The following is a 14,672-nucleotide window of genomic DNA, read 5'->3' as shown; positions in this document are numbered from 1 at the left end:
CAAGTCTTGAGAACGTTCATAAAGAGGACGATACAGAGAACAAAGTGAGACTCCAAGAGATTGATCTGCACACAAGTGGTCTCGCCACCATTCAGCTCAACTCGGGTAAACACTACTGGATTGGGGTCCAATTAGTATGTTCATAATCTACACAAAGAATGACACAAACTTGCATTCTATATTCTCTTTAATAATAAAGAGAAATATATCGTTGGATTAGAAAGAATTTCAATCAAAACTTACTAACTTGGATCTCTTTAGACTTTACATTTTATAGGGCTTATCCAGTCTTCTGAATTACTAAGTCAGGAACCCTTATATTCCACAAACCCTTTGTGTAAATATAAAAGTTTCACTTCACAGATTGTATCAGAAGAGCCTCTTGGGACACTGACCAGCACAGTTTCCACCATGGAGAACAATTTTGTGAAGGGTTAAATCAAGCTGATGCCACAGAAAGGAGTTTACCATGTGATCTACGGGAGGTGTAGCTCCTGCACCAACTAGGTGAAGTGAGTGAACACTAAAAAGGTAATTAAGAAAATGGTGATTATGCCACATACACTATCCCACCAATCTCTTGTGCTTACTTGGGCGTGAGCCCCCAGGGCATGCTGCCTAGAGGCACCCGGGAGCCAGTTGGTAGATCCTTTCTAGCACAGACTGAGGAAATGCTCTTTAGACACCATGACTTCATACCACCAGGCTCTGTTTACTCAAGGTCATGTTAGGAACATCAATTGTTTCACTATAAAGTTTCTGTCACGTTTTGAGCTAAAGTTATACAGGGCTGCTTGCTATCCAAAAATCAACAGAGCACTTTTGTCACAGAAAAATTTTTGGCATATATGCATTCAATTTATTTATAAATAATAAATAAAATACTACTACTAAATAATGCGTATTTTAAAACGCATATAAGAGGCCAGGCACAGTAACTCATGCCTGTAATTCCAGCACTCTGGGAAGCTGAGGCGGGCCGCCTGAGCTCAGGAGCTCGAGACCAGCCTGGGCAGCATGGTGAAACCCTGTCTCTGCCAAAGATACAAAAAAATCAACCAGGCCTGGTGGCGCACTTCTGTGGTCCCAGCTACGTGGGAGGCTGGCGCACGAAGGCCGCCTGAGCCCAGGAGGCGCAGGCTGCAGTGAGCTGAGATGGCGCCACTGCATTCCAGCCTGTGTGATCAGAGTGAGACTGTCTCCAACGAAAAACACACCCAACGTAAGCAAAAGACAGATAAACGTTTACAGTACTGTAATATTTTTCTTCATAACATTCTAGATCCTTAATGTCTTAATAATGATAGTTTTACATCATTAACTAATACCTTAAGGTACAAGTTAATCATAAAGCAAAGCTCATCAATACCAACAGTGAATAATCTACATTTCAAACATCTTTGTTGATCATCGCTAATTTTTTCAGACATTTATAAAATGATTCGATCATAGCAAGTGAAGAGTTCATTCTCACAGTTTAAGTATTGGCTCTGCCATTTTCCTGTTTCTTAATCCTATCCTGGTTTCAGATGCAATTTCTTTGCAAGGTTAAGCCTTGAGACAGACTGTTTTGGTGAGACTTGGTTAGAACTGGATAGTAAGGTTTATAAATCTATGTAACTCAAGCGAATACACGGGTTACTTGTGTCCCTCACACTTCGAATGTTGGAGACTTAATCCCCAATTAGCTTTTCTCTACCTTTGTCTTCATTCATTCAGTGAGCTTTTCCTATTAACACCACAATAGGGATTTAATAATTGATGACATGTTTAAAAAGCATCTGATTCCAGGATGTGAAGGGTGAATAAATATGTGAAAAATGGTATGCCATGTGCATACAAATTAATCTGGAAAATTTAGGAATTTCTAGAAACATATGCAGGGCCATATTTTTTATTTCTTAGATGTTTTCCTAGTCAACTCGTTTACCACCTGTGGCCTAGCCACTGTGCAATGCATTTATAAAACACATCATGTAATCAAAATGAGTATCTAAATTTTAAAAGACACAGTGGCACACTGTACAAAGGAAATACAAAACTTAACGGTGCATTTAAGATAGTCTGATGATGTATATTAAAACTATTTGTATTAAAGGAATTCAAGTCCAAAACACAGTCATGTGTTATCCCGTCTACCTGCATTTCTACTCTTACTCAACCTTCTCTACTGTCACCACAGCAGGTCACTGTGACTCTGCTGTCTGCAGCCTCTGGCTGCCATGACATTCCTCATTCCTCACCGGAAATGTCCTTCTGACTATGGTCTGCTCACAAATCTCCCTATCCTTTCTTCAAAGTTCAGCCCAGTCGGCTTCCTCCGTTAATTGCCCAACCCCCTATCCAGAGAGAGAAATGAACCCCAACTTAACACATCTCCCTTTCCACAACTGCATAGTGCCTTACTCTTTCATCATGCCTCTCCATTCAAACTTCCAGAGACCAGGGACTGGTTTAATCACTTTGCTGTCCCCTCGCTTGACAGAACTAAGAACAGTGCCTTGAATATATATGCTTAAGATACAGATGTTGATAAAATGTTACAGGATCTGGATACTGAGGAATGCATATACACATATTTGAAAATAATATGCAGTACAGACTGAGTTACAATGCAAATAAAGCACACTGGGAAGGGCAAACGCCACCGTGGACTGTTATTTTGAAAACGCCTGGGCGAACCTGGTTATACCAACAGTTAGTTCCAGGATCACTTCCAGAAGGTGACCAACAAAGGCTGAGCTTCCATCATCAACAACAAACTCAACAAGTACAAGATCAATGACATCATTAGTGTAAAAAGGGTCACCTCCTTTGTGTACTACATAAACTACATCTATTTGCTCTACTTCTTGTAATAAATGTTTGCAGGCTTTGCATGTTGTCTCCAAACAAAAAACTTCGCTTCCAAAAATGTATTTCAGAGCATTTTATCTAAAGGAAATGAAGCATTCATTTTAGATAAGGTTTTCAGCATAGAAAGGCACTGTTGACTTAGCAGACATCTTCTAAGATCTGCCACCTACACATGAATAGATAAATTTATTTAATTTGTAAATGACTTTGAAAAGCTAACAGACATAACGGGCCCTTTTCATAGAAAAAGGTACAAACACAATACAAACTTCCTTATTATTTAAGGTAGCAACACACTCTAATCTAGGACTTGGTGGTCAGTAACAAGTTCAAGGAAGTATATCTGGTATCCTTAATAAAGTTAAACAAATTTTTTTTTTATGTACAGAATTTGGGAAAGTTGTCCCAGGAATTAAGAGAAAAAATATAATCCCAGCAATTTGGTAGGCTGAGGTGGGGGGGTCACTGGAGGTCAGGAGTTTAAGACCAGCCTGGTGAACATGGAGAAACCTCATCTTTAACGAAAACACAAAAATCAGTCGGGTGTGGTGGAAGGCGCCCATAATCCCAGCTACTCGGGAGGCTGAGGCAGGAGAATCACTTGAACCCAGGAGCCAGAGGCTGTGGTGAGCTTAGATCACACCACTGCACTCCAGCCTGGATGACAGAGCGAGACTCTGTCTCAAAAAGAGAGAGACAGAGAGAGAGAGAGACAGACAGACAGAGAAATTTAAGAATCCTACCAGAACTGACCCTGCTTAGAAATATTTTTATAAATGAACTTCCAGAAAAAGTCACAGAAAAGTTCAAATTAAATTGTTCAGCATGACTGAAAGCACAATTTAAAAATAAGTATTACCTCGTAATGGAACAATTAAATAAATACATATTTGTAAATCAGAGTTTCAACTCAATCTTCTTAATCCGTTTTACAAAATGGAATCTGTCCGCATGTACCTCCAACACCATACTACACATATGTCAAAGCCTCTGAACATTATACCCTCCACTGCCCTCACCCCAGCCTCACTTCCCATGGAATTCACACAAACGGATTAACACCTAGACAGCCAGAAAGCAAGGTAGGCGAAAAGCAGCAGGAGCGTTAATGTAAGTGACCCTGAGATCGGACCCCCTGGCAGACCATGCACAGCTTTGCAATCACCGCCCATGTTTGTGTTTCCCGTTGTGACTTAGGCAGTTTGGAGAAAACGGATTCATAAGTTACCTGACTACAATTTCTAATAACAAGCTACTCTCAAGACCACATACTCACATAAAGAGAAAGCAATTTAAACACGCGCTGGCGTCTCATCGCGTAATTACTACCTTAGTGGAGCTGGTTAACATCACATGTAATTGAATTTTAAGTTAGAATTATAACAACCAAGTTATGCAAAAATAAACTATTGTGGAAGAATAAAACGAAAAACTGTCAAGTATTTCTAAATTTGTCTGTCACAGTGTAAGCAATGCAATTAAAGACAATAGCACAAACTCTCTTACAATGACCCACAGAGTTCTTAAAATTAAAGGCTGGCTTGAAGAGTTTTGAGTGTAATGTAAGTCAAGTTTATTACTTAGGCACTAAAACCTATGCATCAAAAGCTTCCAGTTCACAAACCTTCAACGATAGGCATTTTGAACATGAGAAAAGCCTTACACTCCAAATTTACTGATACTGGATAACTAATACAAAAATGTGTGCATGGTTTTATTTATCTGAGTATGGTATTAATGTGTAAATATAACTAATTTTGTTTCTTCCCAAAATAAGTTATTAAATTAATGGTGCAATTTACAGTGCCTTTAAAATACCATGGATATGACACTGTTTTCTTGTTTACAGAACATTGATAGCTGCTTTAAAAAAAAAAAAAAAAAAAAAAGTAGTTTGGAAGAGCAGCAAGCGTGGTGGGAGGGGCAGTAGGAATAGCAACGAGGATCTAAGAAATAATACAAGGGGGCCGGGCGCGGTGGCTCAGCCTGTAATCCCAGCACTTTGGGAGGCCGAGGTGGGTGGATCACGAGGTCAAGAGATGGAGACCATCCTGGTCAACACGGTGAAACCCCGTCTCTACTAAAAATACAAAAAATCAGCTGGGCATGGTGGCACGTGCCTGTAATCCCAGCTACTCAGGAGGCTGAGGCAGGAGAATTGCCTGAACCCAGGAGGCGGAGGTTGCGGTGAGCCGAGATCGCGCCACTGCACTCCAGCCTGGGTAACAGGAGCGAAACTCCGTCTCAAAAAAAAAAAGAAAAGAAAAGAAAAATAATACAAGGGGGTTAAAAAAAAAATCAAGCTTTGTTGCCTAAGATCACACAGGTGGTACACTGTACATAAGTCAGAAGAGAAACCTGAGATTCCTACATCTTATTACATTTCTCACTCTTCCTAAGGGTTGAATATCTGATTCAAAAATCAGTTGAACACCGTATTTCCAGTAGAAATGACAACGGCTCTGCCAAGACTGAGTCTTGATTAACTCTGTCCTACAAAAATACCGCAGATTAGAGCCCAACTCTGATGGAGTGAGCCCTTCACTCAGATGGAATTGCTACAGGGTAGGACCCGCATCACTTGCATTTAAAATCCTCCTCGCCCACCCACTCCAAGGGGTTCCAATGGGGGTTGAGAACCACTGGGTGGGGGCGGGGGGGTAGGGCTGGCAAGGAAGGGAACCAGATGAGAAATTTTACTATTTGGGTTCTAATTATTAATCTAAGGCAGGAGGTCACTTCTTTCAAATATTAGATTGCAAAGTGAGTAGTGTTCAGAATGAGTGGGAGAAATATGTTAATACGACATCAGACTAAATTAAGTGCTTTATTAATCTAATTTTGAGATTAATGATGACAAAAGGTAAACTCAATCTGTCTCCCAAAAATGAAAAGAAGGACAGTGATAATGAAGACACCATAAACAACAGAAAGAGGCCAAAAGGACTACAAAACAGAGTAACAAAAAAGGGGAAAAAATGCATAAAAGCAGACAGAGAAGGACCGCGGTTGATTTCTACACCTAGATAAAGAGACACATAAAGACCAGATGAGCCTCAGCTATGTGTGACCAAATGTTAAGTAGCAGGTAGAAGTTAGAAAAAGGTATTTTTTTCCTTTTCAATGTAAGGGAAAACCATCGCACATATCAATGACAAGGTTCGAACGAAGCCTGGACATGTGATTCACCAAGGAAGTTCCCGTGGGCCCTCAGGCAAACGATCTCGTGTGTCCTGTGTGTGCCCCGTCCTTTCTAAGGCAGCACTCGAGTGTGCTGTCAGCGCCGGCTCAAGGGCCTGTAGCAGTTCCTTCGTGCAAATTAGACTCGAGCGGAATAAACCACAAAAGAGAAGCCGCACGGTACCGGGGCTAAGAACCTGGCATGGCTCTGACTCTTAGGGTTACCTTAACCCTCTCAGGGTCTTGGTTTTTTCATCTGTGAAATACGTTAGGGGAGTGGAATAACTGACATTTAAAAAGCGCTAATCAGTCCCTGGCACAGGACTAAGATGTAGTATGTACTCGATAATATAAATAAGTGGTCATAAAAGAAGTTCCTTCCTCTGGGAAGACAGTCCCCCAACAGGGCAACAGCTTGGCCTGGATTTCGGTGCCCACTTCTCCCCTGACTGTGTACCCAGTACACAAACTGTCCATTCAGATTCTGCTGTCCTGTGTGCCACTAAGGCTACTGAATCCAGTTACATTATGTCTTTTGTGAGTTAACACAACAGCATTGCTACTTAAAAAGAAACTTACCATTTAGAAAACTTTTAAATTATAACAGAGGTGGAGTATGCCCAAACGTAGTAGTCATCGGACTAGCATGCCCTCACAGTGACAATAAACACTCAGTTCTTCAAACACTTCACAACTAAACATCTTCCATTTTTACTTTGTGATAGAATGCAATGGGCCTCTTTAAAAAATAAAATAAAATAAAATAAAATAAAAAAACTGAAAACTGTCATTCTGAAGTGCTTTGGACACAAAGAAAAAATATATACTTACATTAAACTAGACATTAGGTTCAGAATTCTGAAATGTTCATGTTTCTATTTATCCACTACTGATGAACTCCAAGTGTCACTGTGGCACGCCCTTACTACAAGCATTTCCTTACGGATTCACACGAAAGAAGGCTTTACAATTGGTTCTCTGATTTCACATTTTGAAAGTTGGCATAATCTAGACAATATCAGCAAACGCTTTTCCTTCAGTAAATTATAACAAATTGTTCATTTAACTAGCACATTCCAATCAGAACCGCTGCCAGAAATACATTCCTTTTCATAAAGGTTGTATGTTTTTTAGTGGAATATTCTTAACTCTAGAGAATGTCAAGTTTCTCCTCCAATATTGGTTTGCCAAAATGTTTTCAATTTAACGAAACCAGCAAACACAAGCTGTGTTATCGGCCTGACCCACTCAGGAACCACTTCTGGTTCACACACACATAGAGCCACCATCTGGGGACCATGAAAGAAAGGAGACCACCTTTATTTACACACACACACACACACACACACACACACACCCCAATATAGAAAATTACTCCCCTCTCTGCCTACCACCCAAGTTATAATAATAAAACACCAGCTGAGATTATCTGAATACAACACTCCATCCTTCTTCTCAGCCATTGGCATGCAATGGTCTAGGATTTGGCAAACTGTGGCCAGTAGATATATATTTTTTTTTACTTTGCAGGCCATTTGGTCTCTGTCATTACTCTGCTATTACACAGCAAAGTAGCCACAGATAATACATTATTCTTTCCAATAAAACTTAATTCAAAAAATTTTTAAAAAAGAGGTAATACACCAGATATGGTCCACTGGTCATAGTTTCTTGTCCCTGAAGCAATTCTCATAGCCTCCAAATTTCTACAGATCCAGGATAAAACAAAGAAGCTTTTAGGATAAATGAGGTAAAGTTGTTTTAAATCAAATATATTAACAGACCAAGCAAAAACACTTACTATTCAAGCACTGCCCAGTAAAAACATATAACCATTCTATGAAAAGGAAATTTTCTAAGGAATTCAAACAGAGTATCCTATGTGGCACTATATATAATAATGAAGTTCAATAAGAAAATTAAGAGTGTTAAACTGCAACATTCCTCTGCCATCTTCAGAAACTTAAAAAGACAGTGGGGGCAGAATGGAAAGAATCAGGGCTTTCTGGTCTCTCTGTTCAAAAACTCAGCTCTTTCAAATCATACCCACGAAACCATAAGCAAGCCCTAAGTGTCTTCAGCTATACAGAGTATCAGCTAGCTTGCTAACACGACGTGTGAACACAGGGTTTGCCTTATTGTAAAGAAAATAAAACTAGGATTTAAGATCCTATTAAATGCCTAAAGGTGTTTTCACATAGAAATCACACTAATAAATATCAATTAATTATAACTGCATGTATAGTTTAAAAGGCAGAAAAGGATTAAGAACAGTACAGTATTAAAAGACAAAATCAATTCCCTAAGCAAAAAAAAATGGTTTGAATTATGAATTTCCATGAGTTTAAAAAATACCGACGAAAAGGTGGTTTGTTTGTTGTTTTTTGAGACGAGGTCGCCAGGCTGGAGTAGTGGCGTGACCTCCGCCTCCCGTGTTCGAGGGATTCTCCTGCCTCAGCACCCCCCCGGAAGGAGCTGGGACTACAATCGTGCACCACCACACCCAGCTAATTTTTGTAGCTTTAGTAGAGACGGGGTTTCACCACGTTGGTCAGGATGGTCTTGATCTCTTGACCTCATGATTCGCCCAGTTGGCCTCCCAAAGTGCTGGGATTACAGGCATGAGTCACCGTGCCTGGCCAGAAAGATTTTTGTTTTTTTAATGCAAATTACAAAGAAACAGACAATAAAAACATTGAGATAAGTAATGGTGGCCCTAGAAATGTGTCCTCTTTGCCAGAGCAAATGGAAGGAAGAAAGAAAAAACACTAACCGCCGGGCGCGGTGGCTCAAGCCTGTAATCCCAGCACTTTGGGAGGCCGAGGCAGGTGGATCACGAGGTCAAGAGATCGAGACCATCCTGGTCAACATGGTGAAACCCCGTCTCTACTAAAGGTGCAAAAAACTAGCTGAGCATGGTGGTGCGTGCCTGTAATCCCAGCTACTCAGGAGGCTGAGGCAGGAGAATTGCCTGAACCCAGGAGGCGGAGGTTGCGGTGAGCCGAGATCGCGCCATTGCACTCCAGCCTGGGTAACAAGAGCGAAACTCCGTCTCAAAAAAAAATAAAATAAAAAATAAAAACAACACTAACCATAAGTTGTGCCAATACTAGCTAATGTTCACCGAGCAGTGACTGAGAAGAAACGTTATGCCTGTCTTTAAAAGTAACAGAAAATGTGCTTGTATTTTAGCTTTTTGATGTGATAAGGATATCTGGATACCAAAAATCATTTCTGTAAGCGACAAAAATGTTACTGTCAAACATGTTTTCTTTTCACATTTTCTAACAATTCTAAATCATAATCGAATTCACAGGTAAATACAGGAAAAAACAAGTAAATTGTATATTTGTAATTAATCTCAAAAAGAAGTTAATAAATCCATAAACAAAATTACATTTAAAATTCTCAATTTCATGCCTTTTCCCAGTTTTTAATTGAGCATCAGTTGAATATCAAAACAACCAAAGATTCAATCAGCAACAAAGATTCTATACACCCAATGAACTCTCTCCATTAGAAATGCATTGGTTACCCAAGAAAATACAAAGTATGAAGAAAGCTAGACTCCCCTTTAACAGAATGGGAAGAAATGTAATCTAAAGTCTATGCTTATCCCTAACACTAAATAGGTTGTTTGGGTTTTTTATTTTGGGATGATTGCAAAATCTGTCCTACATTAGACAACGGAACTCTAAGAGGAAAGAAGAGATGGAGAAAGAAAGGTAGAAGGAAGAAAAAACAAACTAATTATCCTTTCTACTAGAGATTGTTAACATTAAAAGTTAACTATTTACATCAAGTTATTAAGTTCACCAACACTGGGAACAAAACTTACTAAAATACATCAGGAAATACAACAAAGATCACTGCCCTCTCACAGTTTAAATTTCAGCAGAATTTTGATGAATAAGTGTGACATTACAATAATAAATGCTACAAAAAAAGAAAAAGTCCAAGCAGGGTAAAGAGACTCCGAAGTCGGGGTAAGAGAAAGGGAAGAAGGAAGAAGGAAGCCCTGGGCTGATATTAAAGTAGGATGGTCAGAGCCAGAGCTGGTTTGCATTTCAATTGAGAGCGCGAGATACTCAGGAAGCTGCCGTGTGCTCGATGCTCTGCGTACAGGCGCTGGCGTGTGAAGATGTGCCTTGTATCTCGGCGCTGCCAACTCACTACTGGAAGCCATACCTAGAACACTTCCTTATTCACGAAATACGTCATTTGTGTTGTAATTACTCTAATTTTTTCTATGAAGTATCTATTCATGCCTGTTGTCTCCTATATACTGTGAAGTGACAATTCCTAGGAGACATACCAGGCATTATAAAGGACAGATTTTACCATTATCATAGTACGGAGGCCATCATAAGAGCTATCAAACGCTACAGAGAAGATATGCCAAATCAATGAAATTCTGAACTGTTGCCCAGACTCTATTCAGTCAAAATATTTTCATACATTCTTACAAAATTAACATCAAAGAACGTCAAACTTTTTCCAAGACACATGATACAGAAAAACAGAAAAATGTCACTGACATAGAACGTCCAATCACTTAAGCCATTCTACAGTTCAGACAACAGGCTCAATTTGTAAATATCCAGCAAATGCTTACAACGAATCCAGGGCTATCTATCCACAACTACTACTTTAAAATACCCTACTAGGTAAATACAACAAAACACAAACCAGAACTTCTTAAAATGCTTCAGAAGCCCTGGTCTTGGTTGAGTTATGGTTTTCTTTCTTCTCCCCCTACTGTCTTGTAAAGAAGAAATGTTTGTGAACGCATAAAGCTCAAACTATAAAGACACTGGGCTGCATTTTTTCAATGCCTTGTGTTGTAAATGCACAGGAATAAATGAGAGTATGACTATGACTCATGCTTACTGTTGTACCTACAATTCTAGATATGAATAAGTATTAAATGAGATGAGAGGATGGAGTGGTCAGACCTTAATGAGAACAGGGAGGGATATTTTGGGAAGCAGAGGTCTGAGGACAAAATCTTACCTCCACTTCATGAGAGAAAAGAAGCTAGAAGTTGTCTAAGGAATACCTCCTTCCAGATAGGGTCCAGAAGAGAAAAACATCTTTCCCACAAAGAGGATAAATATGTGTTGTATGTAATTTTCACCCCCTTGATCTCACATCAAGCAAATCAATCCGTGGAAAAGAACTGCTCTAACAACTCAGACTCAACCAGACAAACACACAAAACCTAAGCAGGCCACACCTGGCATGTGTTCACTCACAAAGCTACAGGACAGGAAAGGCTAGCACGGTAGCATCACGCCAGACACACAGCAGGAAGACATGCAATCCAGGAGCTATTGTCTTTGCACCTCTCCCTACTCCCGTCACCATCACCATGTCACTGCTCAGGTAGGTATGCAAAAGGGCAAAGAATTCAGACAGTGCAAAAGCTACCCTGGTTTAGAAACAGCTGAGCTCCACTGAAGAACCACTATCTTTTTTTTTTTTTTTTTTTTTTTGAGACACAGCCTCGCTCTGTTGCCCAGACTGGAACACAGTAGTGCTATCTCGGCTCACTGCAACCTCTGCCTTCCGGGTGCAAGTGATTTACCTGCCTCAGCCCCCCATGCAGCTGGGACTACAGGTGCACGCCACCATTCTTGGCTAATTTTTGCATTTTAATAGAGACAAAATAGGTGGGAAGATCACTTGAACCCGGGTTCCACCATGTTGGCCAGGCTGGTCTTGAACTCCCGACCTCAAGTGATCCACCCATGTAGCCCTCCCTCAGTGCTGCGATCACAGGTGTGAGCCACTGCGCCAGGACCACTACCATCTTAGAAACATCTCCTGGACGTATCTTCCAGGGCACCCAACCCATCAAGGACATGCTCGGTTTTAAGAATTTGTACCACATCTTCCTGCCATGTATTAATATTTACTCCCAAACCAGATGTCAGGAATCTCTTTACCATACCCTATTTGGTGCCAGCATTCCACTTCAGGTTTCAAATGAGTCAGAGCCAAACACTAAACCAAGGTCATTTATCCACAGAAAGAGAAAGTGTTTAGAGAACCTTTTACTCACAACGCACCTGGGTCCTCAACCCAACTCTGCCTGTAGGTGCCAGTGGTCTTAGGCCTGCAACTTAAGCTTCTTAAGACTCAGCACCAACAAGCTATGACCAGGTTTACTGGATTGACTGCTGAGATCCTTTGAAGTCTTTTAAAAAATAAGAACTAGGCCCTGAAACCAAAGAAGAAACTTAAAACAACACAGATACAAAATCAAAATAAAGTTTATTTTATTTTTTTCTTTTTGGAGAGGGAGTCTCACTCACACTGGAGTGCAGTGGCACGATCTTGGCTCACTGAATCATACGTCTCCCAGGTTCAAGCAATTCTCCCACCTGAGCCTCCCAAGTGGCTGGGATTGCAGGCATATGCCACTACGGCCGGCTAATTTTTTGTACTTTTAGTAGAGACGGAGTTTTTGTCACATTGGCCAGGCTGGTCTTGAACTCCTGACCTCAGGTGATCCACCTACCTTGGCCTCCCGAAGAGCTGGGATTACAGGGGTGAACCCCTGCACATGGCCTAACTTGTTCTGATGACAGGACAGTTAAAGAAAAGCTGTCTCATTCAACCAAAAGCTGTCTCCTCTTTGTTTTATGCATAGAGATTGAGACAGAAAGTGGTTAAACGTTCTTACCACAGGTGACAAAGTGAGTATTAAACTCTGCATTGCTGGTACACTCAGTATCATTTAAATCTGACGATTTTATACAGTAGGTATTATTGTCCCTTTTTTGAAACACAAGTCGACAGGTGCAGCGGCTCGAGCCTGCAATCCCAGCACTTTGAGAGGCTAAGGCGGGCAGATCAGCTGAGGTCAGGAGTTCAAGATCAGCCTGGCCACCATGGTGAAACCCTGTCTCTACTAAAAGTACAAAAAACAGCCAGGCGTGGTAGCATGCACCTGCAGCCCCAGCTACTCGGGAGGCTGAAGCAGGAGAATCGCTTGAACCTGGGAGGCGGAGGTGGCTGTGAGCTGAGACCGGGTTACGGCACTCCAGCCTGGGCAACGAAGCAAGACGTTGTCTCAAGAAAACACTAATGGAATAGAATAGAGAGCACCCAAAAGTAAACCTACCTATTTACAGCCAACTAATGTTTCACAAAGGTGCCAAGAACACACAGTGGGGAAAGAAGAGACTCTTCAATAAATGGTTTTGGGGAAACTGAGTATTCACATGTAGAAGAATGAAATTAGACCCTTATCTTTCACCAAATACAAAAATTGAACAAAAAAATGAATTAAAGACTTAAACATAAGACTCAAAACTAGGAAATTACTAAGGAACACTTCATGACAGTAGTCTGAGCATGGATTTTTTGGATAGGACCTCAAAAAGCACAAGCAACAAAAAGCAAAAGCAGACAAATGGGATTACATAAAACCAAAAAACGTCTGCACAGCAAAGACGGCAATTAACAGAGCGAAAAGATAACCTACAGAATAGGAGGAAGTATTTGCAAATTATATATCTGACAAATAATATCCAAAAGAACTCAGACAATTCAGTAACAAAGTATCAAATAACCTAGTATTTAAAATCGGCAAAAATGGCCAGGCAAGGTGGCTCATGCCTGTAAACGTAACATTTTGCGGGGCAAAGGCTGGAGGATCGCTTGAGCCCAGGAGTTCGAGACCAGCCTGGGCGACACACGGAGACTCCATCTCTAGAAATAATGAAAACATTTAAACAAAAATAAATGGCAAAAGACCTAAACAGGCATTTCTCAACAGACACGCAATATCAGCAGGTATATGAAAGAATGTCTGACATCATAATCAAAACCACAGTGAAATATCACTACGCTCATGATGTCAGTGTAAACATTATCAACGAGAAAAAAGACAAGTACTGGTAAGAACATGGAAAAGACGGAATCCTTATGCAGTGCTGGTGGGGATTCAACCAGTCCGGCCAGGACTGAAAACAGTATGAAGGTTTCTTAAAAAAATTAACATAAATAACCACCAGCAGTCCCACTACCAGGTAAATATCCAAAGAGAGGGAAATCACCATGGTGTTGAAGCACTGTCTGCACTGCTGTATCATAGTACTATTCACAGTAGCCAAGATACGGAATTCATCTAAATGTCCAACAACAGATAAACGGGGCCTGGAGTAGTCACTCATGCCGGCATCCCAGCACTTTGAGAGGCCGAGGCAGGTGGATGGCTTGAGTCCCAGGAGTTTGAGACCAGCCCGGGCAACACAGTGAAAACACATCTGTACAAAAAGCCAGGCGTGACGGTACGTGCCTCCAGTCCCAGCTCCTCAGGAGGCTAAGGCGGGAGGATCACTTGAGCCCAGTAGGTGGAGGCTGCAGCGACCCAAGATCACACCACTGTACTCCAGCCTGGGTGACAGATTAAGACCCTGCCTCAAAAAAAAAAAAAAAAAAAAAAAAGTCCGGACATATACACAAATGGAATACTATTCAGCCATTAAAAAATAAAATTCTGCCATATATGACAACATGAATGACATCAGGTTTAGTAAAAAAGCCAGGAATGTGTGTGTATGTCTACACACATACACACATATATAGTGTATATATATGCGTATTCCAGCCTGCAACGAAGCAAG

The 14,672-nt window shown here is 40.8% G+C and overlaps 1 protein-coding gene across 8 annotated transcripts in view; it reads right to left on the bottom strand.

The window, feature by feature from the left end:
- Nucleotides 1-14,672, bottom strand: part of TBL1XR1 (TBL1X/Y related 1) — a 186,154-nt gene that overhangs the window by 88,044 nt on the left and 83,438 nt on the right. The gene's annotated exons all lie outside the window — the stretch shown is intronic.

This window comes from Saimiri boliviensis, chromosome 9 (genome assembly GCF_048565385.1).
Source record: "Saimiri boliviensis isolate mSaiBol1 chromosome 9, mSaiBol1.pri, whole genome shotgun sequence".
NCBI classification, from domain to species: domain Eukaryota; kingdom Metazoa; phylum Chordata; class Mammalia; order Primates; family Cebidae; genus Saimiri; species Saimiri boliviensis.
This window is presented reverse-complemented; position numbering and strand designations above follow the sequence as displayed.